The sequence below is a fragment of the Eptesicus fuscus genome, chromosome 25 (genome assembly GCF_027574615.1).
Source record: "Eptesicus fuscus isolate TK198812 chromosome 25, DD_ASM_mEF_20220401, whole genome shotgun sequence".
Lineage (NCBI taxonomy): Eukaryota > Metazoa > Chordata > Mammalia > Chiroptera > Vespertilionidae > Eptesicus > Eptesicus fuscus.
In genome coordinates, this window is record NC_072497.1 from 12060721 (window position 1) to 12080778 (window position 20058).

At 40.5% G+C, this 20058-nt stretch overlaps 1 long non-coding RNA gene across 3 annotated transcripts; it reads left to right on the plus strand.

Annotated features, from left to right (window-relative positions):
- The first annotated feature begins 776 nt into the window (after positions 1-776).
- On the plus strand, positions 777-17795 carry LOC129148334 (uncharacterized). Of its 3 annotated transcripts, XR_008555396.1 has the most exons (8): positions 777-10051; positions 10227-10335; positions 10472-10568; positions 10659-10830; positions 12185-12341; positions 14933-15049; positions 16033-16073; positions 17608-17795. It is a non-coding gene; the product is annotated as an uncharacterized LOC129148334 (long non-coding RNA). The 3 variants fall into 3 exon arrangements; XR_008555397.1 differs by lacking the exon at positions 12185-12341 and having other exon boundaries at positions 17608-17791; XR_008555395.1 differs by lacking the exons at positions 12185-12341; positions 14933-15049; positions 16033-16073; positions 17608-17795 and having other exon boundaries at positions 10659-11210.
- Positions 17796-20058: the final 2263 nt, after the last annotated feature.

Below are 20058 nucleotides of genomic sequence, written 5' to 3' on the forward strand. Positions count from 1 at the left end.
ACATTCTATGACTAAGTGCTTGTGCTTTGCTTGTAGTGGCTCTTGTGAGGGATTGAATAGTAATTAAACAGGTATTTAGGAAAACCTGTATAAAAAAGTTACCATGGACAGTTGAATGTATTAAGACCTTATCCTTAAATAGTCACCTTAATTTGTTAATGCATGTGTGTGAGTGTGTAAATACAGTGTGGGTGTTGCTGGTGTGGCGAGTGAACAGCTTTTCGTGGAAAGCTGTTGGGGTTCCAATTAATTACATTCTTTGTAAAGTAAGTTAGACAAGTATTATCACAGTTTTTTACCTTGTTTAGTTCCAGTTATCCTACCAGATTTTTTTTTTTATATTTACTACCTCAGAGACTTGTTTGGTTTCTCTTAGAGAATTGAGAAGTAAGATGCCCTGTCTACTAACTGATTACAGTGGGAACATGCAGTTGAGTGAGAAAGTAACGGAGGGAGCTAGCGGGCTTTTGACCTTGGATGTTGGTTGCAAGCTAGGGTGGCACTGACTGCTGAGAGAAAGGACACTGGTCAAGCTGGCTGAGAACCATCAGGACGTCCATTCTTGAGGCACACGTGGCCTAGAGAGAATCCCTACACAGAATCCCTGGAAGTGATCAGGTGCTTGTTTCATGGATCAGACTCAATGGAAAGGCTGAGATGGAGAGTGAGTGGTGGTGGGCGCAGGGAAGAAGGAAAAAGAAGGGTTTAAAGGGATTCTATCAGGTGTGAAGGGAGCCATGTGAATGGAGAGCAACATCAGTTATTTCATTTGTGTGGGGGAGGTTAGGTGTTGGAGGGAGGTACCACTTACCTGCCACTGTGTCATTCAGTGCCTTGGTCTCAGCCAGCCTTGATGGGTTAGCTCCCAGGTCCTTTGTTGAGATGACTGTTAGCTGGGTTAGTAGAATAGGTGAAGGGGTTTGCATTTGTAGCCAGCTAAGATGAGACCAAACTTGTCTCCAACCTTAGTGCACATGAGAATCAGTCTGCGGGCTTGTACAGTTTGTCCGTTGCTGATTCAGTAGTTATAGGGCGGAGAAGGTGACATGCCCTGTTCAGGCACCACACAGAGAACTAATAGCTGGGTTTGATTCAAAATTCCATGGGCATTATCTGAAAGGACTTACACAACTGCTCATCTATATGGAACTCATTGTGGAATATTTAAAATTGACTCATTGGAGCATTTAATTTGGAAAGAAATTGGTTGTCTAAAAGTGAATGCAAAATGCTTTTTTCTTGAAATATGACCAATTAGGAACCAAATTTGGCCAGAAACTAAAAATTTGAGAATGTGAAACCTTTTATCAGAACAAATTGCCAAAATAAATTTAAAATTACCTGATTTGAGGAAGCAAATTAATTTCGATAATGTCTCTAATAATGAATCAACTACCCAAATATTGACCTCAATTTGGATGAAACTGAACAGTAAAGTTTCCAGAAAACAGTAGTATTCTCAATAGCATGTTAATTTCATAGACATGGTAATTTTGCCAGATGCTTCCACTTTGGGGGAGTGTTTTATCCAGTTTGTGTTCTGTGTTGGTTACTGAACTGTGCACAACTTTATTATTTTGCATATGGTTGTTGTATTGTAAGCATCCACTCCTAAATCATTTAAAATGGCCATAACTGGCAATACCAATGAGTTAATGGGTGATGCTATTTTCTAGTGGCAAATTTCAATATGTATTTAATAGCTTGGTTGTAAATATCCTGGTGGCAATATTTGGTATTGAAATTGGACTTTTGTAAATATGCTTCTAAATGGGAATAGTGTTACAATGGACTGTTCACTGTTAGTGGCAAGCTTTGACATTTTGCCACTTTAGTCGGGGTTTCTCCGTATTGGGAGGTGCTGAGGAGTGTGGAGGTAGAGAGACTTTGCAGCGACTGAAGAAGGAACCCAGACTAGAAACAAAGAGACCTCTTCTGTGGCTTGGACCGAATTCAAATGAGCAATCATGTTGTTTTAGAAAATTGTGATTTATGAAGGGACTCCGATGGAAGCAGGGGAGACCTCTCTTCTGTGGTTGGACTCAATAAAATGAGCAATCATGGAGGATTTTTTTAAAAATTGTGACATGATGAAGGACCTCAACCTTGAAACAAGGAGACCTCTCTTCTATGGTTTGGACTCAGTAAAATGAGCAATCATGGAAGACTTAATTGTGACTTGTAAAAGGATGTAAATTTGAAACAAGGAGACCTCTCTTCTGTGATTTGGACTCAGTAAAATGAGCAATCATGGAAGACTTAAAAATGTGACCTATAAAGGGAAGGGACCTAAATTTCAAACAAGAAGACCTCTTTTCTGTGGTTTGGACTCAAAAAAATGAGCAATCATGGAAGACTTAAAGTTGTGACTTATAAAAGGACCTGAATTTGAAACAAGGAGACCTCTTTTCTGTGGCTTGGACTGAAGATAGGGAGAAATCCCACAGGATTTTTAAAAAACTGATGGTTTCTATGAGAATAAGTTACTGCAATGATACGGATTTTCTTATTTTTGTAGGATGGCAGAAAAGTGTCCTATTTTTCTAATTATCTTTTGCTTAATGTGTAACTCTCTGGTGAGCATGACTGAATGGACTGGGTGTTTTCTCAACCTCGTCAGTTAAGATCTTAGGTGAGGCCAAAGGAATATTTGAAATTTCCCATCCCTCCAAAATACGAACCACAATGAGGAAACTAAAACATTTAAACACAACTCACTGAGTAATATTTTTGTCTTAGATTGCAGTACGGTAAAATTTGTTAAAATGTTTACAAGAAAGCATAGGCTGACTTTTCTGATATTGTTTTATGGAGAGAAAAATATTGATTCATTGGCCTTAAAGTCATTGCTGTTCTCTCTTGAAGACCTATTGTAATTAATTGGCAGTTAGTATGGATTTGAAGGATAGATCGTATGTCATATTGGGTATGTTGTCAGTTATTGGGTAAAATCTATTCATAAAGGAACAAAAGTACAAGAAATGAGACAAAATTCAGCTTCCAGTTTAATTATCAATTCTTAAAGGTTTAAGTCGACACAATGGCAGTTGATTGTGCTTCTTTCTGCTGGGTGCAGAGAATTGGATGACACCATCTTAAATTCAACTTGCCTATCCATCCTTAGAGGAATACTTCCCATTTCAATTTGGCTTCTGTGGAAAGGAAAAGGGTCATTTTTAAAGTCATCCATCTGTTTCAGTCTAGCTCACTAGAGAATGAAACTTACCTGTTTAAAAAAAAAAAAACAAGCAGGTGACCGAATCTCTTGTGCAACCTCTTAGAGATCAAGAGTTCATTGTTATTGAGAGTATACAACTGTTTACTTAGTGGTAACCACGGACGTAGCCACATAAAACTATGTAAATACACCTGTCATTGTTTAGCTTTTCTAATGTACATAAACATCTTCTACAACTTGCTGTTAAAGAAAACACTTGGAACAGTTTTTAAAGTGACAAGACCATGTCTGGATCGCTCCAAGAAGATACTGGCAAGTGACCAAGTGAAATAACTCCATGCCATCATAAACATCACTTCAAAACCATTGCATGATACCTTTGACCGGATTTTATAGAAATGGAAAAAGCTGCTGCCAACGAGGGGGTGACCAAGGGGCAGGCATTGGACACCGCTGGAGCCTGAGAACGATGGACAAGGGTTTCTTGCCAAAAGTAAGAACCTGCGTAGCCGGGGGATTGCTGTTTAGGCTCCAGTAGATGGCTGCTCAGCACCCACCTTTCCACTTGGCAGTTCGACCTCTTGTAACTTTTTTTAAACTTCCAGCCGTCGCCTTACTTCTGTCTTCAGATTCTCCCTTTCGTCTGTCTGCCAGAGAAGCTCTGACAGGTGACGAACCACATCATGTTCCAACAGTGTTATGATAAGCAATAATCAGAAGAGGGGAAAGATTCCACAGACTGATACTTTCAGCATCTTTTGCCACTCTCAAAACTGGTAATCTTCCACTTATCATCTCTGAAGATTTGGATTCTCTCAAAATCTGGGATGTTCATTCACGCAAACCCTCTGGTCCCCTAACAACAACCTCCAGAAGTTTGTACAGTAAGAAACAACGTTACTGACAGCCAAGATGATGTACAATGGATGAGCCCGAGATCCCAGCCTGAGGAACTGCCCTGCCTGAACTAGGGACCTCTGTGGGCATCTAAACCTCATGCAAACTGAAGGGGTCTTTGGCCAGATCAAGAGCCATTATCCCAACCTAATAAGAATCGATGCCTGGGCCAAAAGCATAGGAACAGCATCTCTCATTCCGTATTCCTCCCCAAAAATGAGTGTGAAGGGCAACATCACGTAGACACAGTCAACCCCGCAGGAATCTGGAGAGGAAGGACACACAGCACATTTTAATTGATCTAGAAGCTTTACCAGCCACAAGGACAAGAAACACAGATTTATACTCTTTGGACCATCGGTCTTACATTTCATTGGAAATCATTGGAGAAAAACAAATTTTTGTGGTGGGGAGTCTCGACTCACCTTCAGAAGGTCTACCATTGAAAGCTGTGTATCTGAGACATTTGTATAGATGCCTGATGCACAGGTCTCCAGTTTTTCTCCAATTAGCATTTTAAAAACAACTCAGAATCTAACCCTGCTAAGTACTTTATTGCCCACATAAAGCTGAACAATTGATGGACATTGGTATGGACAATGATGTTAACATGTAAATATTAAATACTCAGTGACTAAAGAATGTTATGAACTGTTCTTGATGTGAGGAGACAAAGAGAATGAAATTCAACATATAATGGTTTCATTTTCTTGTATTTTATTCTTTGTTTACGTAAACTTCCTTGGAATATAAACTCAAGCACAGAGGCCTCCATTTGTAAACAAATCTGTTATTTTTGGATATTTTTGTAACGGTTGCTGTGATATTCAAGCTGGTTTCCTAGGGAAGTTTCTAATCACACATTTGGTAATATTGTCTTCTGGATAATACTTTAGAGTTTTTTAAAGCTATACACAATTCTGGACTCATTTGTGTGCTCAGGGATAGCAGAAAAGGAAATGGCAAGGCATTAGATATCCATGTGTATAAAAAAGCCAAATATAATTGCTTAGCGCCATTTCCTGATGTATTGTAATTATTAACAAGGAGTTTGGTTACGTGTATAGAAGTATTTTAATACATGATGAAAATAGAACTGTCAGAATACCTCTGAAAGATGTACATATATATAACCATTAGAATGGACGATCGCTGTGGGACGGGGCGAGGTGGATTGTACACAGCTATCACAGACATGAAAGGCTGCTCTGTGGGTGTAGATGTTCATGTGAATGGTCTTTATTTTGAAATGTATATGTTGCTCTATGCTTATTACCAAGTGCTATTGCTGTTTATATATATTTGAACTGTTGCGCCATGATTCAAAGCCATCTTACGGAGATGGCTTACCTCCATGCTCACACGTCTACCTTTAGTTTGTAAATTTTTTTTTCATTATTAAGTGGCCTCATGATTTATTTATTTCTGATAACATTTTGTTATAAACAATGTTACTAATGCCTAACATGCAATTTTTAACATGTATATACATCATTGTAAATTTGTTATAAATATGATCAACTTACTTGGATAGAAGCATTTTTGTTTACCAAAGAGATGTTAGATGTAGCCTCTCTGTGTTCCTTGCATCATTAGGCTCCATGATTATGTTGTCCTCAGTGTAGAACGTAGTATAATGCACTCTGTTCTATGGCGTCATGCTGGAAATGTCATTGCAACTGTAGGTCTGCTCTTACTGGTGGTTTTCAGACATATTTGTATACAAATAGGACAGGTTTTTTGCATAACTTGGAGAAATCTCTACATGTGGTATAAAATAGGTTAGAAAAGGTCATTTGCCAGTGGAAATTGACATAATGATAATAGTGAATTGTTTTTAGTACATATTCCTAGTTGTATAGGTGATTTATGTTTGATGTGGGACGTTAGCAATGGAATATATTAAACCCAAGTTCATTATATGTGGGCTGACAAAAGAATGTTTTTGTATTATATGTATATAATATACAGTTATTACATGTTTTTTAAAGCAATAGGAACTTTTATATTTGCATGTCTTATTTTTAGATTATTGTATATATCTTTTTTCTTTAAACTTTTAGTCCTTTAAATATGATTGTTTACATATTCATATGTGTATATAAACATACACATATATGCATGTACATATGTGTATATTAGTGTACAGGATTTTTTTTAAAGTCATAGGACAAACAATGGAAGATACTGTGACGCTGCTAGCTATATGGTGGACAAATGTTTTGTTTTATAACATATGCATTGATAGACAAAGGTGACTTCTGTTTTGGCAATTAAATTGCTATACTATGTCTAGTCGACATGTATTGTTTGGGGGGGGTTATTGCCTTTGTGTTGTATTTTTTTTCAGTAGATATTCTTTGTTAAAGTGTAGAAATCATTGTCATTAATATGTTAAATGTGTAAATTTTTTCTTTCAATTTAGTATTTGAATGTTAAGTTCTGGAGCCGAGCAGGGAGGTATCTGACTGCTGTATGTATAATAGACAAGCTTCTTATCACATCTTCACTTCCTAGGTGTATAGAAGAAATACCTTCTCTACATGCGCACATACGCGCGTGCACACACACGCACACACACAGAGTACATATGTTAATGTTGAACTATGGTAAAAAAATGTTTTGTTACCAATAGAAGTGTTACTTCACCCCCTAGTGTTTGATATCACTTGGGGTGAATGGGGGGTTGACTAATCTGACCAGATCTTTGTTTTTCTACCGTATACTCCTGTACATGTGCAGAGATTTCTGTCATTTTAAAATCTATTTCACCTGGAATTATAGCACATATGCTTCACATGCTTTTTTTTTTTTTTTTTGCTTGCTTGAAATGGTTCACCAGTCCTGCCTATTGTAATCTTCAAACTGTGTGTATTTATCTTTAAAACGCCTGTTCATTGCTGATATACTTTCTAATAGCAAACTTTTTGTATAATTAGATTTTTTTCTCTGAATATTGAACAAGGTTAGTGGATGTTTTCTGACCTCATCTAATATTTCTTCATATCTATTTTTGGTTTATGTCTATGACACGTAATCTGTCTATTGCATTGCATGTGGACCACCCAAAGTCAAATCCTCTTCCATCACCTCACCATATATTTGGCCCCCATTTTCCTTGACTACCTCTCCACCCACTTCCCAACAACATGGATGGACCTTGAGAATAGTATGCTAAGTGAAAAGTATTTTTACCTCACATTTTTATTTAGGCGTACAAGTAGATAGTAACCATGAAATTGTCATTTTATAGAAAAATACCTCAATTTAAGGGCCATGTTGTTATATATTATTTTCCCAGATGTGCTGAGGTTCATGATGGAATTCTTTTTTCTGAAGAACATTTACAGAATCTCTAAAATATATAATCCTGTAAATATTTTATTGTATATTTGTTCCTACCATTGTCTTTCAATAATAACACGGCAATAAAATTAAATGTACAACATACAATTAATTTACCCCAATATGGAAGAATAGTCTGGCCATCCTACCGAGTATGAATTTAAAACAAGATACAGTGTGAATTTGGTGTTTTTTGGGTGTGCCAAGTTTCCCAGTAGGTTTCTATTATTTTTTTATTAAGATACTTTGAAAAGCGGTTTTAAATTTCATAGCAAATTTAGGGGAAGGTACAAAGATTTCCCATATACCTCAGTCCCCACTCACATGCAATAATCAGCCCAACACGTAGGGTAATCATGCCTTTTACATCCATAAGGTGACATTTTGACATTGACATATATCCATTATGATATTTGGGTTATTTTCATTACCCTAAATCCTCTGTACTCTGCCTATTCATCCTTCCTTCTGTATTTTTTCTCTTAAACATTGAAGGAATTAGTTGCTTCGTTAAACGGATTTTATACTACCTCTTGGAACTCTACATAGCTGTGTATGTGTTCCCTTGGTCGCATGACAGTATTCAAGACAACTTTGTAAATAACAGGCAGATACACTTTTTAATTTCCAACATCTAGTCTTTCCAGATGTATATATTCTCTCAAAGTATGCTCTTGTAAATAATTCATTGTACAATTTCATGCTTTTATATTCTTGGAATGTGTGGTGGTTTCTTGAGCTGTATATATCCTTGCTCTGTTTGTGCATTTGCTAGGGGGCGGGTAAGAGGGAGTGGCCCTACACTTGTTGAAATAAGGCATTGTTTAGTGTTGTATTTTACATCAAAGACCTCAGTCCTCACTTTGTGGTTGTGTAGCTGATAGGGCATTATGTATTTTAATCATGGGAAATGTATTTTAAAAGAATTACACAGCCACAGTCAGGACAATTTTGTAAATAGGCATATATATATATATATACATACATATTTTAAACATCTAGTTTTTCTAGATGCACAGGGAGATTCGCAAAATTTTGTAAATATTTCATTGCATACTAGCGTAAGTTGGCTTCTGGTATGTTTGGCAATGTACTAGGTGGTGGTTAGTGATCATTTGATTCCCAAGCTGTGCGAACATTCTGGTGTGCAATGAGTTCCTGGAAGTGGGATCCCGAGATTGCCTTCATGTCCTCATCTCGTTAGGCTCTCGTGTAGAAGGAAAGGCTACACCGGATATGGACAACAGCAGTGGCACACCAGACATGTGTTGTGAAGCTTTAGGGAGAAAGGTGTGTGACGAGACCTGTCACTTTGTCACATTCAGATGTTCTCAGTGATGGAATCAGACATGGCGGCAACGCACATTGCTAAAGGAATTGCTATGTTGCTAGGCTAGATAAATGTGAACATACGCACATATGAAACATTAGTTTTAGGGGTATATATCTGGTAATGCTTTTTTTCTCATTAGCTTATTGATTTTCATTTTGCTATGAAAGTTATCGATACCGTATTCTTACACTTCTAAAAGCCAGCCTCATGTTACATGTAAATGTGTTAATTTTGTATAAGATAATTAAGCAACTCCATATCTATTAATGTTTTCATTTATATGCCATCTGTATGAGAGAATTTCACTAGTTATGAATATTTTAATTCTCTGAGACCTCTAAAATTTTTCTGGTGAATTGCTATATTTGAATGTCATGATTTAATGTCAAGTGTATTGTATCTCAGTTGCCTATAATGTACATTATGAAAGTTTCTTAGAAAGATGGTCCAATCAGTGTTGATTAAAGTATAAATCATCTCTTTGAATAGCAGCTTGGCAATGACAATCAAAAGAGAATGCGTAAAACTGACTGCTGTGATTTTATCTATTCCAATTCAAATTTACAAAGTTTGAAAGTACATTATAAATTGAAAGAAACTTTGAACAACTGAAATACACGTTAAAGATAATGATTATAGTTTACTTAAATGGATATAATTTAAACTGATAAAACTTTCTTATGTGGATGTGTGTTTTAAATTGATACTTAAAATTGTCATTTTTGAACAAAGATCAACAAATGTCTATTGACAAGGAGGTGTGTCCATGGGCCTCTACGTCATCTACCAGAAAAGCTAAGGGCAATGATTCAACATCAGTGTTACTATCATGGTGATGGTTTCAACCCTCTTTGGAATTTTTGTGCATGTGCTAGTTAAATAGTAAGCATCGCTCATCCATGTATTTGTATGTTGCTACATGACAATCTAAAGTGACTGAGTATGGAAGAGAAAGTTGTCTGGCCGACTATGGCAAAATCTCAATGTACAGACAGATGTGAATGGAAGGACTGCTTCTACTTTGTGCATTCAGAATTTTAAAAGTATTTCAAAAGGAACACTTAACAACAGGAATGTTAAAGGCACCGCTCACTTGTGCCTGTCGTCCATCTTGCCTGTCAACACCTTGGGCATGTGGCCGTGGTGGCCGGCCTTGTATTGCCATTGGACCTGATTAATGCTGTTAAGAGATCAAGACGGCATGTGACTCGGATACGAATGCAGCACAGAGCTGTACCGTGTGAGGAAGAGGAAGAAGGAGAATCGGTGACCCAAGGAGAGAAGAAGGGAGATTGCAGGTATGTGCTGAACACTCACATTTCTGTTGACAGACAGGCAGAAAACATTCATAAGAACTATTGAAGAGTGGGTGGATGGTTTTATTTTTTTATTGTAGTTGAGTCTGTCAAAAGGATTTCAAGTAGGCCTTTATCTAATTTGTATCTAAACTTGCCTATACTGTCTACTACGCAGGAGTGAAAAAGGAAAAGAAACAATTTGCGATAATGTGAGGACAACTAACATCGGGAACATTCGTCTTTCGGTGGAGCTCCTTGTTCCTTGAGGCTCAGCTGAACCACAGGTAAGAGGTTCTGGAACAGGAAGTGCTGTTTTAGGACGAGGCTCTAGTTGCAGGGTTTCCGGCCCTGCCTGAGAACTAGGAGCAGTTTTACCAGCGGGGTGTGAGCCTTGCCTTACAGTGTTTCTCTTCCCACCAGGAGAAGATGCATCGTTCTCGGGAAGGGCTCCACCACCCCGTCCTCACGCCGTGCCCCACCTCCATCCCTGGCCCAGGAGCGTCCTGGAGACATGCATGTAAGACAGACACTGATCTGAGTTTGAGCTGCCCTGGGACCCGGCGCCATAGGGCGGTTCTGACCCGTTGTCCTTTCCTCCGTGGCCCAGGGGATGCCGGGACAGAACAGACGCGTGCCAGTGCTTCTGCCAACACCTGAACACCGCCGTCTTCAGAGCGGCTCAGAGGTGCCCCCTGGGCGTGGCCGTGGACACCGCCTGCCAGCGCGACGGAGTGAGAACGCTCCTGTCCAAGGTGACCTCGCGGGTGATGGCGAGAACTGTAAGCAGCATGTTGACTCTTGTCCTTGTTGCTGTGGGACTGGAACCAGGAGATGGAGAGCTGGAGACCTTAATACCGCAGCCCTGGACGTGCCGTTGCGAGGCCTCCTCCAGGGCTCCCATATATTTTTATTTTACTTATTATAGCATAGATTTACAATGTATTCATTAAAAATAGTCTTTTTTTTTTTTTAGATTTTAGGCGACATAGAAATTTGTTAAGTATGTAGTTATTACTTTATGTACCTTTGTTTTCCTTTTAATTTTACCCTCCCCCCATGTCATATGTCTTTATTTTTCATTTAGATTGCATTCTATATTATTTTGTATTAGTTTCAGGTATACTGAAAAGTAACGTACCCCCTCAATGTTTCTGGTACCCACCAGCCCCATATAAACGGATCACAGGACAAATGACTGTGCTCCCCTAGGCTAACATCTACTAATAGAGTTAGTGCGCACCCTTGTGGTGGTGCTCAGACATTGTAGGCAAGTAGTGCTTTAGGCGCTTACACTGGCCACGCATTTTCTCTGCATTAAACACGCTTTTATATCATTCCTTTTGAATTTATTCAACTAACTTGTTGAAAAAATTCCAATGAATTGGAATTTCTCTGGCTAAAAATACTCAATTTATATATAGACTCACGTTAGCTTTCCCCTCACTCTAGGTCCTTCTCATTAATATGCCTCCCGCTGTTTGAGAGTTCAAACTGCACAACACTGTTCAGAGCTGTAGACTGTGAGGTGTCAGTGTCTTCCTTCTGCTCACTGACCGCAGAGAAGCTCTTCTCAGCACAATCACATGCTCACTGCTTCCTCATCACCTGCACCTTTGCATTTCATTTTCCCAGTTTCCTTGCATTATTAGTGTCACTGGTTTTTAAGAGCTTGTTTATGACTAAAGATGTTAACCATTTCTCATGCATTGCAAATGAAATACCATGTTTTTGTTACTATTTTACTCTGGTGTTTTACTTTTTGGTTGTATCAAACTTGTGTATTAAATATAATCATATGCTGTTTTATGCCTTTTGTGTTGGTGTTTTTCTTTTTAAAAACATGTTTACAATAGTATACATTTATGTCTGTATTTCCTTCTACTTCATGTCAGTTTTGTCATTTTATTTCTTTTTACACGCATCATTGCTACAGTTTTAAAAGCATTCCATACTCAAATTACGCACCTTGACCTCAACAGTTAACCACTGGTTTTAAATTCTGCCCTATCGTTGAAATCCCCAAATTCGGTCTGTTGACTCTGTTTCTGATCTCCTATTGATGCTTCAAAATTACTGATGCCTGTGACTCTTACCTAGTCTATTGAGTTCTATCTCGTTTCTTTTCTTTTTCAGAATATTCCCTGTCTATACTCGCACTTTTTCTGTCACTTGATGCTTAAAATTATTTTGCAAGTTGGGAAAACATGCAGTTTTATTTCATTTGCACCAAACTAATTAGATTAACTAGGAGACAATAATCTTTTAAGTGAGACTTCCTATACAACTACAGGTATGTCTTTCTGTTTTTAATCCATTTGATGTGTTGGCATACTGCTATTGTAGATCTTATTGTGGCCCATTTCCAAGCATTTCATAGTTAGGTAGTGATGTGATGATGCAACTCAGTTATTTTTTTTTTACTGTTATATAAAAGCCATTTGTGTATACTTTACTGGTGGCATGTCATTAGTTCCAAAATTAGTGTATTCTTTTCAAAATACCTACGTGTGGGATTTTTTTGAAATACAACCCGAATAGAATATGCACAGGCACTTTTACCTTTCAATCTCCCACCCAAGAAATAACGTAAGACCTAGTTTTGTATATTATATATCAGTCTTTAGGAATGCCCGTCTTCCAAGTTAAATCATCCAGCAACCTGCTGAAGAGTAGAAACTAGTAACTTCATAGTATCCCCTATGAGATACTGTGTTGTGTCTTAAAAGTTAGGTTCAAATCAGCCCGTGAATCCAGCATTCCATTTTGCATGTTAATTTATCATGCTTTGACTCTGCAAACATCCTTGGGTGTTTTTTTCACTTACAAAAGGTTTTCTTTAAAAAATCATAGCATCTTCACTTCATTATTCCCTCGAAGAGTAAAATCAAAGTATAAACTTGAAAGGATACATAGGATGAATGCTTTACCATTAATAATTATGAAATATTGAATTTTATATTCCTGTCTATCCAAAGGTATTTTGCTAGTATAACACTAGTATTACAATTATGAAATTACAGGGTAAATTTTTATATTTCCCTATCTACCTAAATATCAAATAATAGGATTAGGACTGTCAACATTGAGTTCCTAGTTTGTGAATGTGGCCACTCTTTGTTTTTTATCTTTATAATATCCTTCTGAGAGAGCTACTTTTACTAGCCGCTTCCAAAGTGCATTCATCTCAGAGTTCACTCAGTATCACGTGATTTATTACACACAAACAGCTAAAAAGGGCGCCTAGCCTAGCTGACCACAGCACAGCTTCTTTTTCTGCTTGGTAGCACTTGAGGGATTCCTCCAATGCTGGGAGCAGGCTATTGAGGCAGGACATAGACTTGCATACAGTAGGGGTGGAAGAGGTTGGCTATAGATACCAAGTGTTAAAGACCAAGTTATCTTCAATCATGGGGGTGGGGGGGAGGCGGGTAGACAAATCAAGAAAGATTAATGTATAGTCAAGATACAGTGAACTCATCACGGATTATTTACAGTAATTTCAGAGGTGTGGTGGCTTGAGTCCTCCACAAAATCGTGGTGGCGGGAGTGTAACAGGTAAAGCTTGTATGCATAGGAATTTAGTATCCAGGGAGTTAATCTGCAGTGAATGCAGAGGACATCTTGTAATAGGCAGCCATAAAAGGGGTTGATGAATGTAATGGTGACGTTTGAAGGTATGAATGGAAGTAGTGGCAAACTGGCACATAGGAAGTGAAGCGAGCAAGGTGGCACTTAACGGTGCTTTGGTCACAAACACGAGGGTCCCTGGGATGCCCTCGGCACTGGCTGAAACAGGATAGGACTTGGACCAGTTTTGTCAAACACAAGGAGGGAATTAGTTGTGAATTGAACGTGTGATTATTATGGAATCAGAAATAGGAGGGAAAATTTCCCTAATTACAAAAATCACCTTTTTAGGGGGGGATACTGGGAGTGGGGAAGGGATAAGCTGTCTCTATCAGGCCTTTGACAATTTCTAAAACTAATCTAGAGCTTCTCTATGCTTTTCTTTCCCTCAGAATGATTTTGGGTAGCTCTTTTTAGGGCGATTTAAAATATACATATAAATTGCAAATCATAAAGGAGATGTGGGAGATTCCATGTAATTTTACAATCTTATGTCAAGGTCACTGAAGTTAGCCCAATAGCCAGGCTGGAAATTTTTAAGGAAAGTCTGATTGGAAAAGGCTAGAAAAAACGGGTGCACAATTGGGTGGATGTACACATGGATGTAACTATATACATCAGGGGGCCATTGAATGCACGGCTATAGAAGGAATGCTTTGAAAAGCAATGGGAGACGTGCATTGATACACGGATTGAGAGATTCAGTATATCAAGTGAAGGCGGAGATGGTTAGTGGTGTGTAGAAGGGTATGTTGGATGCCTGAATCTTGTCCACATACAGATTTATATGTGATTGCCAGATGGCTGGGTATTCATGGGTGAACATGGAAATCAGTGCATAGTTCATCTAATTACATGCGTGATCACATCATGGGTGGCTTTCAGGTCGTCGGACAGGTGGTTTGATGAATAGATTGATCTATGGGTGGTATAAGAATTTAATCATTGAAAATAGACACTGTAAAGTCACATGTAAAGTGAAATGAAAAGTGGAGGGGCTATTGAGGCATACCGGCTTAGTTTTTTAATTTATAAAATAAGCTTAGTGATGGGGTTCTCAAAATATTGTGATAAAAAAGAAGCCAAAACCCTCAGTAGCAAAGATCACAAGATTAGTTTTAACAACGATTTTTTAAAAATATTTTAATATAAAAGTATTGTAATATATCTTCTAGGGGAGGATCCAAAAGCGCACTTGACCTTGTATTTGACGTTGGTGTATGCATGTGTCACATTTTCCCATATCTTCCACAGTTATAACAGGTGTTCCCAGTGTAAGACGTGAGACATCTTAGATGCTGACATTCCTAGATCAATCCAAATTGTAGTTCTTGTTGATCAGTTCTGTGGATTTGATCTTCGGAAATGCTGGTAAGAATCAGTATCGGCGGTGTACTGTGTCTGTGTTGTCCAGTGTGATGTGGAAACCCAGTTTTTTGTTTGCAGTCGTTTAAAATCTAAAACTGTACGTGAGACACTGGGGGAGGGGGGTGGGATGAGGGCATGTGCCAGGTGGTAGGGGAGGCTGGGAGAATGTCAATGGGGGGGAAAAGGAGACATATGTACTACTATATGTAATACTTTAAACAATAACATTTAAAAAAATAAAACTGTATGTGAATTCCATACAGCCTACGATTGTCAAGTTATAGAGTGCTTGCCAATCAGATACCCTAGAACCGTGGTCGGCAAACTGCGGCTCGCAAGCCACGTGTGGCTCTCTGGCCCCTTGAGTGTGGCTCTTCCACAAAATACCACGGCCTGGGCGAGTCTGTTTTGAAGAAGTGGCGTTTGAAGAAGTTTTAAAGTTTAAAAAATTTGGCTCTCCAAAGAAATTTCAATCATTGTCCTGTTGATATTTGGCTCTTGTGGACTCATGAGTTTGCCGACCACTGGGCTAGAAGGTATAAGAAGCCTCTTACCTCCTCACCATAGAATGTGATACTCTCTAGGCAGAGAACATAACCTCTGTATGCTCGGTCAATTTTAAATTCATTCAGATGTTAAGATATTTTGGCATAAACCTGTGAATCGTGGATGGGTCAAGGAAGAGAAGGAAGGATGTCAGGCAGGTGGGGGGAAAGGGAAAAGGGGGTGTAAAAAGATACCAGAAAGCAAATCGACAAGGAAGTAGAATCCGATGCAGTTCGGATGGGCCTTCGTGGCAAGTTGAGTTCTCAGTGCATGAGTTCAGCTACGGCCAGTAGTGGGTAGGCAGGCGTTGAGGAATGCTCCAGAATATTGCCTTGGTGGGAGTTGGTTCTGACCCTTTCGTTTGATGAGTGCATGAAGATTGTCCAAACATTGTCAAGCATTCCCTTTCTTCTTTTCTTTTTTTTTTTTTGTCTCACAAGCATCTTCCATAAGCGAGGACCAAAGAGATTTTTGACTGCAGGTAAGAGCATGAAGACTTATCTTCTCATGTTGAGATACCCTCTTGGCTGTGTTGGTGATGGGTTCGATTCTTTCCTGAGTTACTTGACACTACATTTGTGTTTTCCTCCAACCTATTGTGTGGCCTATGTGATTATGTTGAGGTTATAGCCTAACCCCGGGTTTTAGTTAGTAAACAAGACTAAGACTACAAATCAAAATACAAAGAGTGTTGTTGTTTTTTTCAAGTGAAAAAAACCATCAAATTGTACAAGAGGCATTCAGGAAAGCAGGGAAAATAGATACTGTGGGTATTTCCCTAATGGGGTTAGATTTTTTTGAAAGTTTTCCATGAAATGGTATATACTTTGCAGCGGATATTATTAACATTTTCTTGGTACAATGGTACATCATCATTCTTTAAAAATATATATTTTATTGATTTCAGAGAGAAGGGAGAGGGCAGAGAGAGAGAAACATCAATAATAAGAGAGAATCGTGGATCGGCTGCCTCCTGCATGCCCCCTACTGGAGATGGAGCCTACAACCTGGACTTGTGCCCTGACCGGGAATAGAACCGTGACCTCCTGGTTCTTGGGGCGAAGCTCAACCACTGAGCTACACACACCAGCCAGGCTGTCCCATCATTTTTTTATTTTATTTTATTTTCTAAATATGTTTTTATTGATTTCAGAGAGGAAGTGAGAGAGAGAGAGATAGAAACATCAGTGATGAGAGAGAATCATTGATCGGCTGCCTCCTGCAGGCCCCTAGTGGGGATTAAGCCCGCAACCCGGGCATGCGACCTGACTGAAATCAAACCATGATCCATGACCTCCTGGTTCATGGGTCGACATCTAACCGCTGAAGCATGCCATCTGGGCCATTTTATTTTATGTTTAACCCCAAATTGAAATACAAATTATGAATAAGGAACACCGAAAATGGCAGTTTGTGGTTGAATGACCTGAAAATAATTAGGAACGGGAAGGTGGGTACTCAAATCACAGCTGGGGCGGCGGGGGGAAGGGGGGAGGGCAAAAATCATGGTTTCATCATTTTTGTGCACTGAAGCAAGCTTAAGTTTTTGCAGCTTGGAGAGACTTAGTACCAGGCTCCTGGGTGTTGTTTTCCAGGGACTAGCAGTAACATCCTGGACCGCCAGGTGACCTCCCTGTGGTAGGAGGCGTGGCTAGCTATATATATAAAAGCCTAAGCCACCATTTGACCAGTTGCTATGATGAACACTGACCACCAGGGGGCAGAACTGAGGAATCTCAGAGGGAAGGGGAGAGGGGTGAGGGTGGGAAGAGTAACCAAAGATCTTATATGCATATTAGAGGCCTGGTGCACAGATTCCTGCACTGTCGGGGGTCCCTCAGCCTGGCCTGTGGGGATCGGGCCAAAACCAGCTCTCCCCCGAGGGTCCCCGAATTGCAAGAGGGCGCAGGCCAGCCCGAGGGAACCCGCCGGTGCATGAAACCGTGCACCGGGCCTCTAGTCTAAGATAACCCTGTTCGTTTTCATTTGCGATATCTCCCTCTGTCCTCCCCCAGGTGGTGGACATGTGGACAACAGGACCCAAGGCACCTTCCGAAGTGACCCCACCCTCAGCATCACCCAGATGCTGTCTCGTTCCCCCCTCTGAGAAGCTCGCTGCGTCTCTGTTTCCCAAAAGGCATGGCTTTCCGAGAACTGACCTGCTGGCCGGCAAGTAATTGCCTGGACTGTGGCGCCACAGTGCTTCTCTGTGCTCTGAATATATACGTCATGTGATTTCTTCTGTTGTCTTCTTGACCCTGTTGCATTTTGGGGGGTGGGGGGGGGCGTGGAAAAATCCGTGTTTTGCTTTCGAAATGGGGGTGGGAAATGTAATTGTGTGACCCATAGACACCACCTTGGTGACCCCCCCCCCACCCACACCTCCCACCCACACCCCCCACGACAGTCAGGCTTTCTCACAAGCTGTGTGTCTCCCACGGGCCATTTCGGTACCCTTTGGGACGTCCTCTGTTCCGCATCGGAGCCCACAGTTTCCGGTGGTGTTTTTTCAGAGGAGGCCCGAGCGAGATCCCCTTCCCATCTGTGTTCCTGCGATAAGCGATGGGTGGTTTTCCCTGTTGAGGGAGCCTGGTATATGCCGCATTGTAGACCAGGTGTTGACGTTGAGTAACTCTTCCCCAACGCCCCACCCGTAGACCTGAGCGCCACCACCACGTGGGTTGTGTTCAGGGGGAGCCAGGACCGTTGCCCTGGCATTTTGAACCGTGGTGACACCGTCTTGTAGACGACCGGCTCCTTGGGATCCCTGGGATGGTCTTCTTTGGGATCCCCGTGAACACCCCAAAGGCGCCGCAGCGACTTCCAGGTCACGTCTCCGTGGCCCTTGATTTTCACTGGTTGTCCGCGTCGCCTCCGCGGGGGAGTTTTAGCAGTCTGTTTTCCTTGTCTTGTTTCTGGAACATAAACTCCTCTAGTCTCGAGGGAACACCTAACTGCAACGCCCGACGTATCTCAGTCACAGCTTTACGCCTCGTACGTGGAAACGGGGGCCGCCAAGAACGAATGGGTTACGACCCAAGTTAACGCCGCCTGTGGCCATTCGTCGTCCACCTTCCGTTCCTAGTTCCGAGGGGTGGGCCGTAGTTAACCATTTGTGGTGTAGTGGTGAGTCGCTGCTCTCGGCGTACCTATACGTTTATGTTGGGTTTATTTCACAAACGCGCCATCGTGTGCGATGGCCTGTGTGTGGCCACTGTTAATGTGGTTGTTTTTTTTTTAAGTATATGGTGGACATACGCTCAAACTGATAAACCTCCTTTCCCTGTAGACCTTTTACTGGGTGTCGCGCATATCGTCATGGGTTCACCCACTCCTCTCCTTGGGGACACGTCGGTTAACTGTGCTTCTTTGTGTTTGCCGCTGCATATAATGTTGTAATGTATATAATTATAGATCTATATTAACGCGCTCGTGCTCCTGATTCTCGTAAATCAGACTTCTAGACGGGGCATTGTTGTACCCTTCGTTCTGCATGCGTTTGATTTCAGTAGATATTGTGAAATTGCCCTTGCAATGTTTTCCAGGCCCGCACCCAGCTCTGGTGCGATGGCCGTGCTAATTTTCATGAGGAATTGGACACGATGGGTATGATCGACCATTAAGCCGATCTAATAGGTGAAAAAAGTTACGCCCACTTTTTAGACAGTAAATGGCCATGGATCAAATAGACCCAGTAGTGATAGGTGATTCATTAACCAACTAACAAAAAGTAGCCCATCTTTTCCCTCTAGTCCCAAGACTCGTCCTGGTTGTCAGAGGTAAAATCCATTGCCCTTTTCAAAATAAGATGCTTCTTGGAAGTTCATAAACTTCCTACGTATACCTTAAGCCAGTGTTTATTTCTTTGACTTTTTAGTGTGGAAATCTAGATTTAGAGTTTTAAGAATCATACAGAAGACCCCCCACCCCCACCCCCACCTTGGTTTTTTTCCTACTGTGTTGTGTTCTCTTTCTCTAACTTTCCCTCCAACTTATATATGTATTTTTTTTTAATCCTTGCCTGGGGATATTTTCCCATTGATTTTTAGAGAGAGTGGAAGAGAGAGGGAAAGACAGAGAGAAATATCGACGTGAGAGAAACACATCGGTTGGTTGCCTCCTGCACGCGCCTCAACCAGGGCCCGAGCCGGGGAGAAGCCTGCAACCAAGGTACATGCTCTTGACCGGAATCGAACCCGGGACCCTTCCGTCCACAGGCCGACGCTCTATCCACTGATCAAAACTGGCTTAGGGCCCAACCTACTTTCTAGAATTTTCTTATGATGTGCATTCTCTCCCTAGAAAACACTTCTTTTCTCTGTCTCATGAACGCCTCTGTTTTTAGAGTTACCTTGGAAGAGGGGAGGTGCGATGGTCGCCCATTCTTGATAAGGCGTTCCGTTGCAAAAATGCAGTCACTGGCTCGTGGCTTTCAATCACGAGAAGGGACAAAATCGTACAATCTA